Genomic DNA, 18,688 nt, shown 5'->3' with positions numbered 1-18,688 from the left:
GGCTCTATGGGGTCCAGCTCTGACCGGGGTTTGGTCCTAGTGTGTCATCATACCCAAGGTCTTGCCTTCCTCTTGAAAAAAAGATGACACAAGAGAGTAGCCACTGTAACTGAGAAGACTCCCCCAAAGCTTCCTCCTAGGCTGCAACTTTAACGTTCTGGGACAGTAAGAAGCATCCCATATTTAATTACTGTAAATGTGCCTGTGCATTAGAAAACAGAGTCATTTAATGGCAACAGCTTGAAAATTGCTCAGGGAGTGTTAGGAAAAGCGAAACAACTTTGACACAGCCTGCATTTGTTATCCCCATGGAAAGAAAGTACTTACCGTAGGAACTCGGGAATTTGACAGCTCTTGAATGTTTTTGTCTTTCCTCTTTTTCCTTTCTTCTCTGGGAAGCCAGACATAATCCTTTCAGCTGAGTTTTCAGAACTGCCCGAGGAGGTGGCTGCCGAATGCTCTTTCAGCTTTATTTCTTTTTCTTCTACACCCAAGGCAGCATTTAGGCTCAGTCAGTGGTGTGGAAATGATAGGATTCTCATGACAGGATACGAGGCTAAGGACCTGGAAAATTTCATTATTGATAAGTCACTGCCCTCAAGGAAAAGATGGAAGGGAGCTCAGTTCAACTGTGCTGATGAAGAGGGCTCTCTGAGCTCTACTGGGCATCAATGGTAGCTGCGTCCTGCCTGCACATTTTCTCAGCCCAGTGAGATATCCTTGAGGATTCACTCACCATCGTTGCAGTAAAGTACTTGTGTGACTCCTGGCGGGCGGGAAAATGTTAGGGTGTGTAAGCTAGACATTGTGGTGTCTGTGTGTGTGAGGGCCATGTATGTGGACGGTGGACAGGAAAAACTGGGACTAATTATATGATTTCCTCTTTGGGCCATCAAGGCGGGCTCCCGGGTTCAGAGAATTTTCTGGAAAGGAGTAGACTCTCAGTCCCTCTCAGTGTGATGCAGTGATGTACCTAGATGGTCACACTGTAGAGAGAGAGTGTGTGTGTGTGTGTGTGTGTGTGTGTGTATGGGAGAGAGAAACAGTGAAAGAAAGAGAGATAGAGATACTCTGAGAAAAAGAGAGATTTGGGCTTCATGTGAACTAATTCAGACAAATGAATTTTTGCCCTACGTTTGTCAGGTAAGAGCTTATATTTTATGCAAACTCTACATTAATTAGGGTATAAGCTAACTTCTGATAAAATTGTTTATATTTATTTTTGAAATCAAAGAAGCCATCTCATTGGTATGGTATTATTGGTGACATGGAGTGTCAGAGTCAAGGAATTCAGAACATCCGCCTCCCACCTAGGCCCAGCTCCTATCCCTCCCTGAATGTTCTCTGGGAAGGTACGCTCCTATAGAACACACAGAAAGTAAACTGACAAGGCTACATGTTTGACAGTTGGGTTTCGGCTTGAGGTCGCAGTCCATGGAATTCTGGTAAAGCCAACTGGACTGCGTGAGCATAATTTTTTATTTCCCCCAGCTAGTTATTCCAAATCCAACATATCTGCCAGCTACAGGAGAATGGAACTTCAGAAAGAGGGAGAAGAAGAGAGAGACTGTAAGAAAGAATGCAATTGATTCCAATCCAATGCCTAAGATGGCCTAGGCTGCAACCAGAACCGTGGGCTCAGGCTTGGCTGTTGACAGAGAAGAGAGGGCAGAATGATGCAGAAAACAAACCTTGGGCCAACTTTCTGCTTCAGCTGCGTGGCTGAGAGCAGTAAAGAAGAGCCACTTGCAAATGCATTCCACTCCAAAGTGTGCATCCCACTGCACGGCGACCCCACCCAGTAGTGAAGGTGGCCCCATCAATGTCCTGGAGTCTGACAATCCAACCAGTCCAAATAGTCAGCCCTGTTTCTAGCGGTGTTTGCGACGGGAAGGGGGAAGCAGTCAAGAAGCCTGTCTGTATAGGGTAGGAGGAGTGGAAGAAGCCTCTAGAGCTTGAGGCTTCTGGAGGATCTTAGAAATCATCTAGTCCAATCCACACGTTTTGGAGATGAGGAAATGTATTTGAATGAAGTGAATTCTGCCAGCAGGACCAGGATTACAGCCAACGTCTTTGGCCTGGAAACTCTTCCATTTTCCCTAAACCACTCGCAATATGCGAAAGCCCACTGAGGTAACTGCAAATCTCAGCATACAGAAGAGTTCTGTTGGGAAACCAGATGCTGTCCAAGTCCACCTCCCACTTTTGAACACATTTTAGGGACCCATCCTAAAAGAAATATCCCACCAATTAACAGACTATCCTATAGTTTAATAATCATGACATTCCTTTCACGATGTGAATTTATATGCTTATAAGAATATTTTTTTTCTGAACATGTCATGTAGTCCCGGACATTGTAGAGAAGAATTGTTATTAAATTAGGGCTACCAATGGATATTTTTCTTTTAAGTTTAGGCTTCGAGGCCATGTCCATTGAAATATGTAAGAAACTCACTACTGTATGAAATGTGGTGGTTTTAAAAGCTTACAACTACGTTTTCACAAAATGCTGTCCTCACTTAGCAAACTCATGGAGATGGATAAGGTAGAATTTTCCCAACATAATGACTGTTCTTCAGAATAATTTCACAAAAATAGACCTAGCGCAGCCCAATTATTTCCACTCTTATCTGAAGAGTCTGAAGCCTGCCTTCAGGAGCCAGGCCCGGGGGTTGGAATTGGCATTGTTGTGATTCTCTTTATATTTTTGATTATAAAACCTCTTTATGAAAATACCCAGAAAAGCTTTTTGAGGAAAAGCCCTGAGCTGGTGAGTGAGTGAGGAAAACTTCCTCTATGTAACCAGTTGATCTGAAATCAGACCATGATACAAACACAACAAAATCATTATAAGTGGAGACTCAAGAATTTCAGAGTTCAGTTAAAACCGGTTGATCTCCAGAGAGATCAAGATCTAGCTCATTTCTCATTTGACAGAGAATTTGGAGTGTATCTTCATCTTCTTGGTATAAATAGAGAGACCAGGAAGTTGTCCTCCTATATGATAGTGTGTTGTATATTAGTCAGAAAATTAGACCCCACATCCTACTTGCTCCAATTGTGAGGGTCAAGATTTCACCATCTGCTTAAATCAACAGTAGGGAACATGAAATGGCAACATGAGAAACTGTAGACTTCAGATCCAGATTTTAGGGTTTAAGTTCTGAACTCACCACTTCTCAGATAAGGAACCTTATCTAAGGTTATCCCTTTTGCACTGCAGTTTTCCTAGTTGGAAAATAGGGATGAACTTTACCAACATCAAAGAATAGGTGTGCTGATTAAATGAGAGAGCACGGGCGTAGAAGTGCTTGGCACAGAGGTTGGCACACGTCAAGCTCAGTACTAAATGCTGGTAGTTAAATATCCTAGCGTCTGGTATATTACATTAATTTTAAAAATATTAGCTTTGTTTCTCTTCCTTTCCTCTTGGAATCCAACAGTCTACTTCTTTTAGGATCATATTGCTAGTGACAGCAATAATCATTTTAAGCTTATTAAATGTTTTTATAGGCAAAACATGTCTTTTATATTTTATGGTTCATACCACCAAATAAGCACAAATACTTTCTGTGACTAAGTCGGATTCCCTCAGTACAGGAAACAAAATTCCTGAATGGGACCAAGAGAGTCTGAGAGGATTCTCCACGTGTTGTTAGAATGACATGTTAGATTGGAATGTTCAGGATATAGAATAGTCAAGGATTCTTTTCATTAAAGTTATTTGGAAAGGTGGCCTGAGAGTAACATAAATGAGGATGCTGGCCTAGAAGCGTGCTAAGTATTTCTGGAAATCACATAAATCCTTTCATTTAGTGAAATGTATTCTCGTCATGAGTATAATGCTACTGTCTTCCCAATGCCATGGTGATGAACCCCACTCTTGTCAAGGTTCTCTGGGCACATTGCTAGAAGATATCACAGTTCTTCTCTGAGAGGTTCAATGACCTGTGAGGAACACAAACAGGCTGTTTGAAAGAAAAATTGGTAATTGTCTAATCCGTGTGCCCTTAGTGATAAAAGTGAGGATTTAAAAATATTGCATGGAGAATGAGCTTCAGAATGAAAGAGTAAGTATTCAGCATATTCCCACTCCACTCTTCCAACCATTTATTACGCATTTCCTCCATGCCAGGCACTCTGCTAGCCCTTTTAAAATATTATATAATTTAGTTCTTATAACAACTCTGGTATGCATTATTGTCTTGATTTTAAAGATGAGGAAACAGAAGTTAAAAGAGATTCAAAATGCAGCTTATAGATGGTAGAGTTCAGGTTTGAATTTAGATCTGATCCTAGAGGGCCAGCCCTGTGGCTTAGTGGTTAAGTGTGCGAGCTCCCCTGCTGGTGGCCCAGGTTCGGATCCCGGGCGTGCACCGATGCACCGCTTCTCCGGCCATGCCGAGGCCGTGTCCCACATACAGCAACTAGAAGGATGTGCAGCTATGACATACAACTATCTACTGGGGCTTTGGGGGGGAAAAGATAAATAAATAAAGTCTTTTAAAAAAAAAGGTCTGACCCTAGAGACCAAATTCTTAACTATCACACTAGATTACTTTGCAAGTGAGTTTGAGGTCCATGCTTCGGATGGATGAAGGCCGCTGCCTTCAACCAGTGGTCAAATGCTGGTATTTTAGTCAGGTCCTGGGGCTACTGAAATAGTCTTGGAGGTATAAGTTAGAACAAAGATCTCCTTTGTCTGCTAGGTTTCAGGTTGCAAATCCTGCAGGAGTTCTGGAATAAATTTAAATAAGGGTTTTACCTGGTTCCCTCAAAGCAGGAATAGAACTAGACTCACAGAGAACTCTGTTGTCCCAGCTCATTCAGTCACCAACTGTCATTCAGTGTATTCAGTGCCTGCTCTCTGCTGGGCACACTTCTATGCGCCTGCAACATGTTAGGGAGCAAGAGAAATAAGGCTCCGGCTCCCCTTATGTTCTGGTTTATACTCTAGGCTCTGAAATCTCCAGAATCATCCTAGATTTCCGACGAGGAATGGAGTTTGCCAGTTTGAAACTCTGCAGTGGAGATGGTGCAGTGGCTTGATTGCTTTTGTAGACTACATTGAAATTTCCGCTTTGTTCTTCAAGTCTAAGTAAATGTCAGAGATACTGAAACGGTTGAAACTGACATGTTTCTATCAACGAATTCATATTGATTGGATGGAGTGGGATAAAACCGGCTCAGAAATCACTCACCCTCCAAGTAGGCACTCTGCTTGTGTCATTTGTGACCTATGTTGGTGCTTGGTCTTCACTGGATTCTTAAAGTGCTGTAGCTGTAAGTACAAATGGGGCCTTAATTGTTGTTTACTTCTGCCTTGGGAAGTCAGATAGACGTATCCGAAGGTTCTTGGCTAGACAGACATTATGATAATTATTATGAGGAGTCTGTTTTCAGTATCAAAATCAATGGCCTCCTCCAAAAACAAAAACAAACCCAAAAAACATGGTTTTATGAAACCACCCTCTCCACGAACCCCCAGGTAATTTGTTGACCATTTCTTTCTTTATCTCTGAGGCCAGGAAGAGGAGGACAGTCGGCATAAAACTTCTATGAGAGGCAGCTGGAATATCATGGTTAAACTCAGGGATTCTGAAGCTGGAATGCCTTGGTCCAAATATTTGGTTTTGCCTCTAACTAGCAGTGTGACCTTGGCAAGCTACTTAACTTCTCTGTGCTTCAATTTTTCATCTGTAAAATGTGAATGATAAGAATAGTTCCTATCTCATTGTTTCCCTATGGAGACTAAATGAGTAAAAACATGTAGGACATTTAGAAAGGTGCCTGGCACATGGTGAGCGTTCAGTCAAAGTTAGCTGTCGTTGGTGACGGGGTTCATTATGTTGTGAAGCTTCTGATCATCCTGACTTTTCTATTTAACATGTCCTCCCAGAAAAATACCTGTGGGTCCCTACAACAAGCCATGTGCTTAAGATTAGTCTGAGAATTCTCTGACCTGCTCTACTCCTTAAACCCACAGGGCATTGTCTGTGAGATGCTCCCATCCCTAGGGTCAAGGGGCGGATGGGGACGGGGGAAGGGAGAGAAATGGTGTGTGTTGTTTCCTGTTTCCGACACTAAACAGGTCATTGTATTAAAAACTTGGGAGTCTGGAATCCTTAATTAAATTAGCTTCATCGTTTGGGGAGGGCAGTAGGAACTAAAACACAAGCTAAAGAGCTATAAATTTTCCTTGCTGTACACAGTGGAATCTGAAGCCATTTGTTACCTTGAATTTGCCTAGGATTTAAAATGTGGCCAATTTTATTTTGGAGACCGAGGTTTGTATAATTGGTTAAGATAAAAGGCTCACTTAAAATTCACAGGACGCTTGTGCCTAGTGAGGGAAGCAGTATATAACCATATTTACAAGCTACTGCTCTTTCTAAACATGCTTTTAAATGTTCTGGGGGCCAGGCCACAGGAAGGCATCGTCCTTGCTGAGCACAGGTTAGCCAGAGACGGTCAAGCTGGAGTAAGGAACAACTTGGGCAAGGGCAGACTGGCTGTTTGAATGAACCAGCATCTTGGTTCCTTAATAAGTTTTTGGGGTTGGGAGAAGATAATGGCTAGAATGACCATTTTGGGAAAACTCTTGGGGATTTCAGAAGTCTCAGTTTGTCTGTTTCTGCTGCAGGAAGAGAAGGAATAGGGAATCCCCATAGATAACACAATCCACGTGAACAGACAGCAGTTCTCTTTACCCGTGGCATGAATATTTAGAGAGAACTAGCCTCAATTTTACTCTGTCAGCCGGAGAACACACCATGTGTTATAATATGCAAACTGCAAATAGCCAGGAGGCGAGGCCTAGCCTAAGGCAAGAAATTTTTTTCTTTTCTTGAGAAAATAAAAATTTTCCTGAGCCGTGGATTAATTAAATGGTGATGGAAACAAACTTAGTGACCAGAAGTACTATTCTTCATCTAACTGTCTTTATTTCAGTGTACTAACTCACTGTGTGACAGTAGGGAAGTCACTAATCTTTCAATATCTTAGTTTCCTGAGATGTAGAATGAGATTAATAGTAGCATCTATTGCGTTTGGTTTTTGTCAGGGTTAAATGAATTAGTATATGTAAAATGTTTAGAATAGTACCTGCTTGCTCACAGTAAGTAGTGTAGAAGTATTTGCTGTTATTGCTGTTATAATATATATTTATGTTTAATAAATACTGTATGGAAGACCAAATACATTATTGTTCTAATAGTTTTTCTGAAGAGAAAACTCATCAAAAAGCGTGGAAGTACACTGTAACTCATTTTCCTCAGTTATTCACGCCAAGAGGGGATCCACTTGGTCTGGTCAACACACCCACAATAGACGTAGGCCTTTGAGGAAGGGAGCAGTTTTTTCGTGTAGGGCAGATCTTTTATTTTTAACCCTATCAAGTGATGGCAAACATCTTTCACACACAAAGAAAAACTCTAACTGAATGATTTATTTTATTTATCAGTATCATTTACCCCACAAGCATTTGGAGTGGTGTTAGAAAACCGTTCTAGGCTGTTGTATACACTGCTTGGGGTTTTAGATGAAAATCTTAACTTGAGAAATTCAGTAGCACAATAGGATACATGAAAAGCGTGCCTCTCCTGTATCTGTTATAATTCTCTACTTGTTGCTCCTGGAGAGACACACAGGTTGCCCTGTTCCTGTCACATCTGTCTTGAAGGAAGAGTTGGCAGAGGAAAGTGGTAAAGTAGCTAAAATGGATTCGGATTAAGCAAACTGCTGAGCCATATTTTGTTTGATAGAAACAAAAAGAAGTAGGTTCTCTTCTCCTTATATCAAGGTTTCACGTAAGTGATCAAACATCCTTGTTTTCATCTTCTTTTCCCAGCTGCTTTGAGGTTTGGGCTCCTACCAAGAGCGGGCTAACATGGGGAGAGGGAGTCCTGTTTTTCCAGGAGAGTGAGGAAAGGGAATAAGATGGTGGGTCAGCCGGCCAGCAGGCGTCCATGCACGTGGAACACTCAGTACTGCTCTCTCCCTCCTCCACCTGGTCTTCTGGCTGTCCCTGCTTTAGCTCCTGTTGCTGCATACACGGCAACAGGCTTGGGAGAGGGGTTCGAGGTTCACCACCCCCCTCCCAATCTCCTGAAATTCTTGGCATTGACTGTGTTCTACGGTCCACTGAAAAATATCAGAAACTGTATGAGGAACATAGGGACCAGAAGCATGGCACTCCTCCTGCCTAGGGCCCCAGAATGATACAGTAGAAAAGTTGACAAAGAGGCCTTTGACTTAAGGAGGGAAGAAGTGTCATCTAACAGTGATGCATTAAAATAACAGAGTTAAGTATATATTTCTGCTGCCAATACAGAATTAAACTGGTCAGGGTTAAACAGGATAGACGGAAACGGAGGAAACCAGCCAAGAGTGAAGAATGATTAGCAGTTACTCAGTATAATTGCATTTATACAGCTGGAAGGCTTGCCACCGAGCCATGGGGGATAACCTCCACTCAGCCTTCCTCAGCTGAACACAGAAAAGGATTTGGGTGACTATTTTCTCAGTTTTCCTAAGGATGATAAAGAACATTCTAGATGTGTAAGAGAGAAGTTAATTTCTGACATACAATAGATGCCTTAGGGCATTAGAACTTAATTCTCCTAGGTTAAGAGAGAGTCCCCATTGTTCCTGGCACTACATGTGTCAAAGATGGGTGTATGGGCCAGTGTTGATGGCCTAATGGTTAAGTTCAGCAAGCTCTGCTTTGGTGGTCCAGGGTTTGGTTCCTGGGCACAGACCTAACCACTCATCTGTCAATGGTCATGCTGTGGTGGTGGCTCACATACAAAAAAAAAAAAAGAGGAAGATTGGCAACAGATGTTATCGCAGGGTGAATCTTCCTCAGCAAAAAAAAAAAAAAAAAAAAGATGGGCATAGGGGCCGGCCTGGTGGCGCAAGTGGTTAAGTGCGCATGCTCCGCTGCAGTGGCCCAGGGTTCGCCAGTTCGGATCCTGGGCACGCACCAATGCACCACTTGGCAAGCCATGCTGTGGCGGCGTCCCATATAAAGTGGAGGAAGATGAGCATGGATGTTAGCCCAGGGCGTATTCCTCAGCAAAAAGAGGAAGATTGGCAGATGTTAGCTCAGGGCCGATCTTCCTCACAAAAAAAAAAAGATGGGCGTAGTAACGTAGACAGCTCGTGGTTGGGAATGCCTGTTTGGTCAGGGAGTAGGGTATGTTTTCCTCATCCTCCTGACGCAGGGCAGGTTTTGAAGTTCGTATAATTGTGAATTGCCATTCATTCATTCACTCAACAAATAACTATTAATCTCGTTCTCCTTTCTAGGCACTGTGCCAAGAGCAGGGGATGTAATGGTGAACAAGAAACAGATGAATAACTGACGATCCATGCTATGATGAGGAAAAACTCCAAGGGACCAGGAGAGAAAGAAAGATGATGGATTTGGAAGCATGGTTGGTGGGTGTGTTGGGAGGTAGGCGTACGTCAAAGAGGGATGTTACTATGCACACATAAATGTTGCCTCAGCTTGGCTGATGTGCCTATCTGGCAGGTGGTGGTAGCCATTCAGGCAATGTTTATGCATTTATGTGCAGAAAAAAATGTTATCTCTCTGCCTCACAGTTATTTTATAAACACAAACAATTCCTTCTGAGAGTCACTGCCATGATGCTGGGAATCACTGCATGCCAGTACAAGGAGATAGCCTGGACATAGCAGGCATGCAATAATGTTGAATAACAACATTAACGGATAAATAAAAGGAACTTTTAGAACAATAGGATGCTGAATCTCTGGTGTCATAAAATAAATCAGTTCCACATTTTCTCTATTTATTGTTGATTTTTGGCAATAATAAACACTTTTTTTTCTTGATCTTGTTTACTGAAAACCAAAGCAATCACAGAGAACGTGAACTGAAAAATGTTGTATTTCTCTTTCCTGTAAAAGGAAGAAAACCCTCAAGATTCTGGTGTAGCGTGTATTGTGTGTGTGTTGATGTTAGCCGTGTTGCTTCAGTTCCCGTCATATACTTCTGTGGTGATACAGTTGCAGACATCTGACCTTGGAATGCTTTCAAATCCCAATTTATTTCTACATTTATAAAACTGGACCTTGCAATATTTTAGAGCTTTTCTTTCATCTTTAAAAAACTCTAAAGCTTATTTGTAACTTAATTTTCTCCTTTACTTTTAAAGGGTCTATGCCATGTGTATGAAGCAATCATTTTGACATTTCTTGAATGTATTTTATTTATTTATTTATTTATTTATTATTTTTTTGTGAGGAAGATCAGCCCTGAGCTAACATCCCTGCCAATCTTCCTCCACTTTATGTGGGATGCTGCCACAGCATGGCCTGACAAGCGGTGCGTCGATGTGCGCCTGGGATCTGAACCCAGGCCACCAGCAGCGGAGCGCGAACACTTAACCGCTACGCCACAGGGCCGGCCCCTTTTGAATGTATTTTAGAACAAGAAAAATATGTTTATTAATCTGGTAAAATGATACATAGTTAATTTCTGGAAGATCAACAATTTGAGACATCAATAGGACTATGTGATGGTTAAATTTATATGTCAGCTTGGCTAGATATGGTGCCCAGTTGTGTGGTCAAACACTAGTCCAGATATAGTCATGAAGGTATTTTGTAGATGTGATTAACATTTACAGTTAGAATTGACTTCAGGTAAAAGAGATTTCTCTTGATAATGTGAGTGGGACTCATCTAATCAGTTGAAGACCTTAGGAACAAAAGCTGAGGTTTCAGGGAAAAGAGGGAATTTTGCCTTAAGACTGTAACATACAAATTTTGCCCGAGTTTCCAGCCTGCTGGCCTGCCCTAGGGATTTTGGACTTCCACCTCCCACAACGCCATGAGCTAATTCCTTAAAATAAATCTCTTCATCTGTATAAAATAAGATATACTATCCTATTATATTTATGTACCTCCTATATCTATATCTTTATTTATATGTATGGATATACATATATAGATACATATATCATATATATATGTATGTGAGTCTGCTTCTCTGGAGAACTGTGACTGATACAGACTGTTTGGTTCTCTTCTCCTGCAATTGTGTCTCCAGTTGGACCGGGGAAAACTACAAGAAAAACAATGCCTTACTTTAGTAATTATGCCTCTTAGAACAGCTTTGCTCATGGATGTTGGGGATTGAAAAACGAGGATGTACGTAAAAGTTAATTTCTTCTACCCAAATATTCTATTGTAGTTCAATAAACAATATTTTTCTGTCTTATAGAAAACATGTAATCATTTTAAACATATTAACTTGGTAAAATTTTGCCTGTTAAAAATACTAACCAAGGGTACATTCTTGCCACTTGTACACAACAGAGTAAAATGATGAGGATGTGTGATTACCGCTTGAGTTTGGGGTCTGAAGATTATCAACCCAAATAAATACCCAGTCCCTTCCCCAATTTACTTTGTGGTGAAGAGGCATCCCTACTCCATAGCTTCAATTATGAAAACATACTGTACCATTAAATGAAAACTTGGATAACTTGGATGGACCATAACACAATATACAAACACAGATGCAGAAGTACCACAGACACCACACTTTTTTTTTTTTTTTTTTGTGAGGAGATCAGCCCTGTGCTAACATCGGCCCATCTTCCTCTTTTTTTTTGCTGAGGAAGACTGGCCCTCGGCTAACATCTGTGCCCATCTTCCTCCACTTTATATGGGACACCGCCACAGCATGGCTTGCCAAGCAGTGCGTCAGTGTGCGCCTGGGATCCGAACCAGTGAACCCCGGGCCGCCGCAGCGGAGCGTGCACACTCAACTGCTTCTGCCACCAGGCCGGCCCCCAGACATCCCATTTCTGAAGTAAGATATAGTAGGTTTTGACTAGATGACTGTGGCCATTCCTTCTTTCACCCTCTGGATCTTCCATCCTGCAACAGCATTCACTCCTTTCTTGTCCCATGTTCTGTCAATCTAGATGGGCAGGGTTACGTCCACACGCTCTCCCTTTCTTCTTAGGATCTCCTTTCCACTTCTCTTTGCCCAGGACCAACTTTACTCCTCATTTTCAATAACATACATCTCACCTACTTCTCATGTACTTACTTTTTGTTGTATTTATACAAGATCTAAAGAGACCACTGCAATCTTGACCACTAAAAGGCTGGGTTGGGGAAGGATAGCGTAATTCAGATTATGGAGTTGGATTCCAGTTTTACAAAAGATAAATTAAATGGGGTTAAATGTCTTTCCTTAGGACACATAAGTCCTACTACTTAAACTTGCACCTAGTCACTATTCTCTTACTTGATTCTGACATCAGCACAAAGATTGTTGACATTTTATTATTCTGGAGTGTAGAAGATTGCTTGAGTTGTCTCTCCTAAATCCTTGGGGTAAAGTTATTTGGAGATAAGAACGAATAATAGAACTGAAATGGATCCCAAGATATCTAATTGCTGTGTTTTTAGGTAGTTTCTAGGCCAGTCATAGCAAAACAAGTTTTATCTTACATAAACATTGTCTCACATTTTATCTCACATAGACGTTAAGTCTAATTAATTGCAGGTGACTGCCTGGAAGCCTAGTTGATATGAATTCTGTGATCAAATTCAGGCTCTAGATTTGCCATAATGAATTACAGTCATGAGCCGCTTAACGACTGGGACACGTTCTGAGAAATGCGTCATTAGGCGATTTCGTCGTTGTGCAAACATCATAGAGCGTATTTCTACAAAACTGTATGGTATAGCCTACTATGCCTAGGCCTTATGGAAGCCTAATCTTACAGGACCACCGTCGTCGTTGACCTAAACATTGTTGTGTGGCACATGACTGTAGTGATATCTGCCATGGGTGAGGGAGGAGAGTGCTGACACTCATGACACATAGTTTCCATTTTTGGGTAAAACCAAAAAAGATGGAGAATTACTTTTTCAATTTAAAGTGATTTCCAACAATGTGAAAGGGTTCCAGGTGAGACAGGGCAGGGGAATGGAAATTCATCTTGCTACAGAGGAAGGAAGATGTTGACAAATAGCCATATTTTTTGAGTATAGTAACTTTTCTGAAAACGTGCTAACGTGTAGTAATGCCCTTGAGATGATTATGCAGACCGTAACAGAAACTTTAGGGCTGGCAGTGTCATGGCTTGTTTTCCCAGCTCAGAAGAACAAAATACTGAAAGCAAAAGTGTAAAGTAAATGAAAATTGGCCTTCTTCACAACTGAGTGAAGATACTCTTTCCATAGTCAGAAAACATTCTTCAATTGGACTATCAGTGCTCTAAATTTAAACATATAAATAAAAAGAAAACACTTTTGTGGAACTCTATGAAACAATGAATTTGCCATTTAATGGAAAATCCATTTCCCCATAAAAACAGAACTTACTGTTCTTGGTTCAAATATATGCAGAGAAATTTTTTTTGTTGCTTATTTTAAAATGTAGGTATCCTATACCTAGCTTAGAAATGAAACAGAAGGCACAATAAATTTCTTTCAGAGATATTAGCCTGGAAATATGATTATATTGTGGCTAAGGTCCAACAAAATGTCTGAAGGGCTAATGAAGTCTTTGTAAATGTAAGCAAATGGACTTACAGCTCCATTCACAAAATGTGAGTAGTGACAGCCATAATAATCATGACCACTTATTGAATAATAAGCTATCAGTTAGTATTATATGCCTGCTTGCTTCCTGATTCCTACTTTCCTTCCTTCCTCTCCCCTCCCCTTTCAACTCCTCCTCTTCTTGTTTCCACAAATATTAAGTTCCTACTATGTTCCAGGAACTGTACAAGGCTCAGGAAACAATGGCATTGGGATTCAGAAAGACAAGGATTCCGAGTTTATAGAGTTCACACTCTAGTGGGGCATTCACCAAGTATTAACACTAATGCGTGTGTTAGGTTGGACTGAAATGTCTATCTGTATCCCCTGTGGTGGGCAAAGGGAAAATTTGGAAGCTAGAAAAGAGTGATTTCAATGTGCAACTATTTACTGCTTGTTAATAGGAGGAAGGGAGAGGACAAACGTATCTTTATAATGAAATGACCTGGGGGCTATTTGCAAGGAATTGGGCCAAATTCATATTAATAGAAGGCGTTAAACTGTTTTAAAAAACATATAGATTAAATAGATTGGTCTTTAGAAAGACATTCAGCCTTATAGTGGTAAGTTCTGTCCTGTCACCTGGGTTTGATTCTGCTGTAATGTGGTTAACTGCCAAAGAATGGCTCCAGACCCACTCAGTTTCTCTCTGATCCCTATGTATAGATCTCTCTTGATCTCAGGAGTGGGGGTTGAGGATGACGAATGATATTGTGCTATTGAATGTTAGTTGTTAATTTAAATTTCTTTTACTAAACAAATTAGTCTATCATGAATCTAGCTATAGCTTAAAGAGTTTTAATCAAAAAAATATAATTTTGTGCTTTTCAAAGCTATATCTTAGTTTAAAAAACACAAAGGACTATAAAGAATTGAAGATGAATAGTCACAGCCCTTGATTTGTTTAAAAAAAAACATGGTTGTCCATGATGAAACAATATAGATTAGTTCAATTCAAGAATATTTGTGACAATATGGATGGACCTTGAGGGTATTATGCGAAGTGAAATAAGTCAGAGGGAGAAAGTCAAGTACCTTATGATCTCACTCATAAGTAGAAGATAAAAACAACAATAAACAATCACACAGAGACAGAGATTGGATTGGAGGTTACCAGAGGGGACGGGGGGAGGGAAGAGGGCAAAAGGGATGATTAGGCACATATGTGTGGTGATGGATTGTAATGAGTCTTTGGGTGGTGAACGTGATGTAATCTATACAGAAACTGAAATATAATGATGTACACCTGAAATTTATATAATGTTATAAACCAATGTTACCACACACACACACACACACACAAATATCCAGCTATCTCAAGATATAAAATCTGTGTGCTTTGTTTTCATGGACTTGTGTTTAAATAACACCATAGTGAAAAACAAATGTAAGAATAATCTTGGTAGTGCACCAGAATCAGAAATATACCTAATAGCCAGAGGATATACGATAAAGAATAAAAAATTCACTTCTTGTATTAAAATATTTCATATCCAAAATTTGGAACAAAAAATGTAAGATTAAATACAGTATTTTGATCTTAATGAATTAAGATGATTTAAGTTTCTTTAATATTTTGTTACTTTATAGGGTAAAACATGCTGAGCATTTCTACTATCATTTAACACATTTGAGTGACTTCTTTTTTTTTTCTTCTGACTACATTCATTTAACCATGGATTGTGTCTCATGAGTGTTCATCTGAATGTGTTCAATGAGCTAGCTTTTTTAGTGAATTCCATGGTCACATGTGTAGGGATGGGGGGATGCTGCTTTAGAATGAAGGCTCTTCAAAATAGTCTCACTGACTCCTACTTTCATAAGTCTGCAGCAATGGGATTAGAAGTTGTTTAGAGAAAATAAACAATTAGGAAATGTAATCATGTGATTATTTGACTGAGCAGCAAAGTAAAGAAGTGAAACCAGTCCTCTGGTGGGGCCCATTGGCGGCGAAATCTAATCAAGCAGCACACAACTGCGGGTGGCCTGCTAATTCCCTCTTATGGCTAATAAATCACCAGGCAGTTGGAAGGCATTCCCTACAGAAAATTGCAGCAAAGTAGACCTGGGGTGCTAGAGGTGTGTCCTGGCAGGAGATGTTGGAGTTCATGCTTCTTGTGCTCTCGACCTCCCTCTCACCACCTCAAGTTGGAGTCGGCAAGGATGACCTCTTAATTATTTCATTCTATGCCTTCCTTCAGTGCAACACAATCCTTTGAAATTAAATGAATCTTTCAAAAACTATTTTACTAATAAAATTAAAATTTAATTTTTAACTTAATTCCTTTATATATATGTGTGTTATATACACCTGCATTCATAATTTTGAATAAATGTGTTTATATATATAAAACATATATTTTTTCGCATTTGAATTTTGCCTGGTTTTTTTTTCCTGTTTTTCTCCCTTGATTCAGTTCCCTGCCACATGATAATCCAAAATCATAGCCTTATATATATCTTTCCATGCTTAAGTCTCTCTTGTAAATTTTTTTTTTGTCATTATTTTGGATAATGAGATATTATGTCCACTTCACTGCATTTTTATTTTATCACTCAGTGATTCCTACGGAAATTTATCCAAGATAACTGGGTTTTCTAGGTATAGGAACATATATCAGCAATAACATATGATTTTATTTTTTCTTTTTCGTTGCTTATATTCATTATTTCACTTACTAAATTTGTTAGACCCTTCATGATAATAATAAAAACTGTTGGTATTATATATCATGCCCTCTGTTATATCTGACTTGAATTAAAATACTTTATGACATTAGGATATCAAATACCTTTTCAGCATCTGTTGATATGATAGAAATATTTTGATGTGTTGTCAAATTCTATTTGCTAAAATGTACTTTTAGTTTTGGCATCTGTGTTCACGAGGAGAATTGGTCTATTATTCATTCAAAAGATGTCTGTCGAGCTCCTGCTTTATGTCATGTACTCGTCTGGGTGCTGAGGTTATAGTGTTTAAACAGAAACATGCCTGTCCGTATGGAACTTACATCTAGGAGGAAGTTTTCTTTCTCTTCCTCTCTTTTTTTTCCCCGCCTGGTTAATATCTTTATCAGGTTTGATATTAGAATAATCTTATCTTTCAAAAGTTAGCTCGAGAAATTTTCATCTTCTTCCAAGGAATGGAAGCGATGAAATATTTGTCTGTTCTTTAAAAGATGGCTAAAACATGGCTATGAATCCATCTGCTATTGATGCCTTTTTGAATGGTGGACAATTAATCTCTTTTCCAGTTCTATGGGGATTGAATATTTGAGTTTTCCATTTCTTCTTAGGTCAGTTTAAGAATTTATGTTTTGGGCCAGCCCTGTGGCTTAGCCGTTAAGTGCGCGCGCTCTGCTACTGGTGGCCTGGGTTCGGATCCTGGGCGCGCACTGACGCACCGCTTCTCCGGCCATGCTGAGGCTGCGATCCACATACAGTAACTAGAAGGATGTGCAACTATGACGTACAACTGTCTACTGGGGCTTTGGGGGAAAAAAAAAGGAGGAGGATTGGCAATAGTTAGCTCAGAGCCGGTCTTCCTCAGCAAAAAGAGGAGGATTGGTACAGATGTTAGCTCAGGGCTGATCTTCCTCACAAAAAAAAAAAAAAAGAATTTATGTTTTGCAGGAAAAGCATTTTCAAATGCATTTTGAATGCATTTTAAACAAATGGTTTCATGATATATTCTTTTAGAATTCTTTTAATTGCTCCTACATCTGTGGTTATATTTCTTTTCTCAACTCTAATATTGCTCTATTTTTGCTCTTTTGTTTTTCTTATTCAAGATCCTGAGAAAAAAATTTATCTAGGGGCCAGCTCACTGGCATAGTGGTTAAGTTCACACACTCTGCTTTGGCAGCCCCGGGTTCACGGGCTTGGATCCCGGGTGCAGACCTACATACCACTCATCAAGCCATGCTGTGGTGGTGTCCCATATACAAAGCAGAGGAAGACTGGCACTGATGTTAGCTCAGGGACCATCTTCCTCAAGCGAAAAAGAGGAAGATTGGCAATGGACAGTAGCTCAGGGCCAATCTTCCTCACCAAAAAAAAAATCCCAAAAACAAAACCAAAATTTATCTATTTTTTTCCCTCCAAAGAACCAGTTTGTATTTTTCTTTATTTTTTAAAAAATCCTTTCTATTCTTTGTTTTCTATTTTATCGATTTCGTTTATTATTATTATTAGTTCTCTCTTCATTGCTTCTTGGTTCATTTTGTGGTTCTTTTTTTTCAATTTCTTAAGATCAGTACTTACGCCCTTTGCATTATTCTTCCTTACTCTTTCTTCTTTAATAATAATGACATTTAAGGCTATAAAATTTCTTTGGAGTAGAGCTCTTCCTTTATGTCATAGATTCTGGATGAATGGTTCTCTTTCATTGACTTCTAGATGATTCTGATTTCCTGTTTATTGTGCTCTTTTGATCTAAGAATATGGTTCTAAATTTCTCGGTAGTAATTCTTGTCACTTTTATATAACTTATTTCAAGTTTCATTGATGTATGATCAGAAGGCTATAGCTTCTAAAAATCTCCATTTTGGGATCTCTTAAAGTTTTGAGTTAAGTGCATGATCAATTTTCCAAAATATTCCATGGGTATATGAGAAACACTATATTCTCTATTTGAGTGTAAGTTTTCATGCATAGAGCCAGTGATGTGCTGATAAATGTTTAACAAGCAGCTCTCCAGATATGATGATTTGTAGCTTTTGCCATTTTCCGTGGTGTATATACTCTCACCAGAGTCTATTTCTAGCTACCAACGTGACATCACTAAATATGGAGATGAGAAGAGATATAATCAGCTCTCAAAAGCTGGTACAAACCAGTTCCTGTGCCCAACTGCGTGTATCTATTAAATCAAATTTGTTGACTGTATTATTAAACTCTTCTATATTCTTACTTACTTTTGACAACCAGGTTCTGAGAGAACTGTATTGAAGTCTCCTATTATAATTGAATTTTTTTCAAGTTTTCCTTGTATATTTAATAGTTTTTGCTCCGTATATTGAGCTGTTATGTTTTTTAGTACACATAGTTTATAATGATTTAGCTAAATTCTTAAATTGTGCTTTATATATAT

The sequence above is a fragment of the Diceros bicornis genome, chromosome 6 (assembly GCF_020826845.1).
Source record: "Diceros bicornis minor isolate mBicDic1 chromosome 6, mDicBic1.mat.cur, whole genome shotgun sequence".
NCBI lineage: Eukaryota > Metazoa > Chordata > Mammalia > Perissodactyla > Rhinocerotidae > Diceros > Diceros bicornis.
This window is presented reverse-complemented; position numbering follows the sequence as displayed.